The following is a 6,000-nucleotide window of genomic DNA, read 5'->3' as shown; positions in this document are numbered from 1 at the left end:
ACTCTCACCAAATTTTTCACTGTTGCAACAGAAAGGTATTTGAGTATCTTATTAACCTTAACATGGAAATCTGCTCTCAAAGTGAAATAGTTTAAAATGAAAACTGGGTTTGCTTCCAAATAATGATTTTTTTTTGCTTAGGACCATCAGCTTTTACCTCGGGAAGAAGGTAGTTTTGTCAGCACAATTCATTTTGTTAATGAATGAAAAAAAGAAACATTATTATCCCAAAACAAACGAAAACCACTCTGCAGGTAAAAGTTGTTATTCTTTTTTAAAAAGATGCCTGTTACAGATACATTGGTATGTTCTTTGTAGTGAAGGCAAAGCGTGAACTGACCTTTATAAGCAAAATGAGTTTGAAGGAATATTTCAGGAGCAGGCTATCCTATATCACTTTACACTGATAGTGAACTCCAAGATAATTCAAAACAATGAAAATAAGATCCTAGATTTACAGTAAGATTTATTTGCTAAAACATAAGATAGAGAAGAATCAAGAAGACGATTTATCTCTGACGTAAGCTACTCAAGCAAAATCCTGTTGTGAAGAGATTCAACTTCTTCTGCCAAATGTCCTTAAGCTTATTTAGGCTTTTTGGCAAGGTGAGTTATTTAGAAAATGTCAGGAATGTATGTGACTGATAGGAGATGCATCTCTGCCTTCTGCTTTCTTCTGCCTTAGGAACAGAGGTATTTTAAATGTGGACTAACCCTCATTGAAAAAATTCCAGCATGCCTTTTCACTCTACAACTGTTCCATATTGTTTAGACTTTGGTATTTCCTCTATTCCCTGAAAGATTTATTTGTGTCTGTAAAGTAACCAACAGTCACAATGATCCCAGACTTCCTGTTACTCAACCTGAAATGTAGGTGTGAATTTTGAATCCTGATTTGTACTAAATTAACTTTTGACTCTTTCAAAAACACAAGCATTTAAAGGTAGTAGAGATAGCATAGATTATGACTTTCTAACAGTTGTAAGTATTTGGCAATACTTAAATATAGGTAGTACATAGATAAGATGCAGAATATTTCTCAGTATTTCTTGTGAAATAGTTTCCAAATTCCGATTACCTGTAGGACGGCAAGTTTCCCTGTGATAAAATGTTGTCTCAAATCAAAATATTCCCAAAAAATATTCCCAGAAAAACTGTGACTTTTTCCTGAATATTAATAATAATATATGTATAGTGAACTGTTCACTGGAATCATTAATGGCTATTGCCATTTACTCTTTTGCAAGATATAGATATAGATATAGATGATACAGATATATTTCCCTCATTGCAGTTTGATTCCAGTCACAGAAACAGACACTATCAATTGGATCTTTTATTTCAAAATGGAGAGAGACATGGGAAAATTGGCTTTTCCCTGTAAAATTTGAACTGATCAACTCAGAACAGGCAATATGTTCACTTAAGATGCCATTTTGAATGAGGTCTCCTCTAGGTCTCCTCTACCATCACATGCCTGTCCTTTGAATGTGAAGAAATAAAATCTTCTGGAAGTCCTCCATGAACACACAGCTCTGAGTGCCATCCACAAACTCAAGCATGTACTTGAATCTAGTGATGATTGAACTACCCTCATATGCAGTAGGTGTTTTCTCCATTCCAGTCCCAAGCTGGTGTTACCCCAAAGCCAAACAATTCTGCTCAGAAGTCACCACCTTCAACCTTCTCAGGCAGCTGTGTACTGTCAAATGTGTTTGCTATATTTAATATTAAGCTACACCCTGCCTTGATGACATGCAGTAATGTGGAATTGTTGTCAAACTGGATCTGTTAAGTAGGTTACTAGGTGCAGTTGTCACCAGTTCTTTGATGGATTATCTTGTTAAGGAGGCCATTAAAAATCACTTTTGATGGGGAATACAAATTATGTTAACATAGGCCAGACTCTGGTCCCATTAGAGTAAACAGCATTGGATTTTTGCTGAGCACATTCAGATTTGTAACAATAGATAAGGTCTTGAAGCTACCTGATCCAATGAAAAAATTAAGGGAAAAGCACCTACTGTTCACTGACAAACGAAAAATTAGCTTGCTTACCTTTAGGTTTAAGACCCAGGACATCTAAATCTAGCTAAGTAGTCTGCTATTGCTAAGAACTTGATAGCTTAACAATTTGTCCCCTCAATCACTTCCCTTGAATTTGTCAAGACTAGCTAAAACCCTAAAGCAAATCAGAAATTACATGCATAACTGGCAAAAGCTATTAAGATGAAATTTAGTTCTTTGTCAGTTAGATTTATTTCTCCTGGTTACACCATCAAGGACAATTTCAACAACCTCTGCCCAGAGATGAAGAGCCCAATGAATGTTGAGGATAAACTGTCATTTTCAGGGTAACATCAACACCCTCTGAACTCATTAAACTTGCCTTTGAAACTTGCATCATATCAGATTGTAGTCTTCTACTTGTTTCTGAGGTCAAAATGGTCTGTTCCTGAAAAGTTCTGAATTCCGTAGAAAAAGTGAAAATATGTTATCACACTGGTCACTTTAGTAACCAAATATGATAAGTAAAAAAAAAATTAGACATTTTCTGGAGCTTCTCACTTAAAATGACTTTTACTGCAAAACTGTGCTAATTAAGCATATTATTAATCTTGGACTTCTTGAAGTGGATCGCTATGCTACGTTATCCCAAGTTAAGAAATAGTTAAAATTTTCCATACCATCAATTGCATGGGAAAGAAATATTTTCTGATTCGATTAATATATCCTAATAGTGCTTAAAGAGTTAAAAGTGGTTGCCTGAAAAGAAGACAGAATAAAACTAAGCTAAGGCTCTCTTTCACACAAAATAATTGTATATTGAGTTGAATCTCAACCTTTGAAGTTTCTCCTCTTCCCCTTCTTGAAAAAAATCATCAACTCATGAAGGATCAGTAGTTCACTAACTGCTGAGACAGATTTTCCTTTGGGAAAGAAAGCAAGGAAAGAAAACAAATCATGAGTTACAAAATCAGTGTTTCAACTTCCCAGGAACACTTGCTCCCGTCATGGAGCCAGCAGATATTCCCTTGGCTGGTATCTCAAGGTCTGAGAGCTGGGACAACTTTCCTGGCCCTTCCCCAGGATCAAGCAGTCACTCACAGTAGGGAAATCAGCCCCTGTATTTTCAGTTAAACCAATGTTTATTACAGGGTCCCCTCTCTTTTTCTATGGAACAATGCCATGTATTTATAGTTATAGCAGCCTTATTTGTATAATATTGCACCTACATTTGTACTCTCCCTATATTGTCAGACTAATACTTGTCTGGATTTAGCTTTGCATTTTAATTTAATGTTAAATTACATGTAATTGCTTTCTGTAATAAATCTTAATTTGGAGTACTGATGGGGATGAAGGCCTCTGGCAAGAGCTGGCTCTTAAAACTGGCCTGAGTAGTTTCAAAAGCCATCTTGTGAGTGTAGCTGGGCCTGCTTTCAAACAGGCTTTATATTACTTTCACAGCTTTTTGATCACTGTTTCAAAGTCTTTGAAATCAAGTTGCAATATCATCAGCAAATCTAGGGTGTGTTTTCTCTTGTGCTTTATGTCCTCTTCTTCAATCAAGGATTTTGAAACTCAGTGTTATATAAAAGGCAGAAGGTTTTCTGGAACAGTATCTCCTGCCTTAGTCAGTCCAGGCATTAGCCCCTTTTATTTGCCTGACTTTATCCATCTAGCTGATCTAACAGCACTAACCATATATAAGAGGTTTATTTTAAAATAAAAAACTTTAGGGTTTGGTTTGAGGTTTTTTTTTTACCTGTGATAAAGCAAATAATACAGGATAATATACTACATGATATGAAGGATTAATAAATTAAAATGAAATAAAGTTTCTTCTTTCTCTGATACATTTAAAAATTCCTGTTACCTGGGGCTGGGTCAACAATGTGAATACGATTATCATCTCTCAGGTTTTCACGTTATTGACAAAGGAAGTCAAAGTAGTACAAATGCTGCTACCATATCTAACTGGTCACAGGCTATCCAGAAATAAATGTATTTATTTGCTTATCTGGTAATCTGTGGTTTAAGAAAAGAGATTCTGCTTACTGACCAAACTGCTGGACATTACATAAAAATACAGATGGACACACACATCCATTTTAAAATTGACCTATTGGGATATTCAGTTGCATGTCTTCAACCGTCATTGAAATCAGTGACAAAATCTACTTTGCTGGCAGTAGGTATTATTTTCTTCTTCTATTATTCTTTAAATAATTGGATATTCTGACTGGGAGGATACTCACCAATGTTGTCCTTCCTGAATATTCTTGATGCAACGTTAAATTAACCTCTAGAACTATTCAGTAAGAGAAGTATCATACTAAACAAATATCAGGTTTTTTTTAAAAAATGACCGAGAGTCACTCCCTGGCAGCCACCAGACGCCCCAGGCCTGGAGCAGACAGGGCTTGCTGTGGGAGTGCCAGCTCCCTGTGAGTCACCCTCTCCTCCTGGCTTGATCCTCAAAGGAAAAGGCAGATTTCTCTGCTCATTCCCAGCTGGTGGGAAGCACATTTGTCAAGCCATGACACGAGTTTCAGCTTGTGTTGCAGCTCACACCTGAGTGTCAGGCTGAGGGGGAAACAAGCACTGGGGAGAGATTTATGGACTGAGAAATGTAAAATGGGGTAGTTCCATTGTTCAGGGATGGCTTTCTGTGATCTCAACAAAAGTTGTTCACAAAGAAGGGACCCAGAAGGATCATCGAGTCCAGCTCCTGGCCCTGCATAGGACAACCCCAAAAGTCACACCATGTGCCTTGAGAGCCCAAAATCGTGTGTATTTCAGCCTCAAGGATGATCACAGAACTATTCCAAACTTTCACTGGTATCCTGTTCAGCCTCAGGTTCACCTCTCATCTCCTTTCTGCTCTCTCATGGTACCCAACTCTGTTTTCTGGACCAGCTCTTGTGAAAGGCCATTCATAAACCTGCTCCTGCCTGCTTTGCCTTTCGATATTCCTGCTTTTTTCCTTCTGTGCATGTCCTTTGTTTTTAACTCAGGGTCATGTACTTACAGAGGTCACTCTTCCAGAAGTGAGGACCTGTCCTGCATGCTTGCTTGTCCATCACATGACTCTAATTCATCAATCATACATTTATCCTCTCTTATTATTCAAAAAGGAGGAGGGAAAGAATTCTTCAAGGGTCACAAGTAGTTACTAACAGCTAGAAAAGCATTCAAGAAAGGATTCGGATATGATGACCTAATTTTATTTAAATATGAATTTGTGTAGGACTAAAACATTATTTTTTCAGAGTATCTCTGTAGATTCTAAGCTGGAGAAAAAGAGCTGAGTTTCACACAGTGTTTTTTTTCAGGAAAAATAAATTTAGGGATCTAGATGTATTTCAACCTACCTTCTATGTAGTGAATGTGGGACTATATACTGATACATACTTACCTCTAAAAGCTCTTTCCCTATTAGCTTATTCTAATATAAAAATAAACTATTTCTTCTAAAAATGTGCTCAGTTTCTCTTACATTAATGTGATTTATTAGACCATTTCAAGTTCTTAAATTCTCTAAGGTTGGAACAGGAAAACCTGTTCACAGCTTTTTTCTAGGACTAAGTTATGAAGACTTTTTCTTGTGTATTTGCACTTCTCTACAGGATGCCCATATATTTCTTTATAACTAAGAACTTGCAGGTGTTAGAGGAACCGATCTTACTCTTCTGGTGGGGAGCATTTACCCTCAGGAGATGAGGGCTGTACAAGTGAGGGAGTGCAGTGCAAAGTAAGATAAATTCTACTAATGGCTTGTTGGTTTCCACTGCTGGCTGTCTCACTGCTTTAGAGTTGTGGCACAGGATTGTAAAATAAGGCTCATTACAGTAATTTAAATCAGACAGTTATTTTTGATCGCCCCCAGTCTTTTCTGGGTCCCACAGTTACGGATGCACTGTGGGGTTGAAAACATCTGAAACTGTGATCCAAGGGAAAACAAAACTGAACATCAAAGTAAAGACAAAACTAAAG

The sequence above is a fragment of the Sturnus vulgaris genome, chromosome 2 (assembly GCF_052056855.1).
Source record: "Sturnus vulgaris isolate bStuVul1 chromosome 2, bStuVul1.hap1, whole genome shotgun sequence".
Classification (NCBI taxonomy): Eukaryota; Metazoa; Chordata; class Aves; order Passeriformes; family Sturnidae; genus Sturnus; species Sturnus vulgaris.
Note: the sequence above shows the minus strand (reverse complement) of the source record.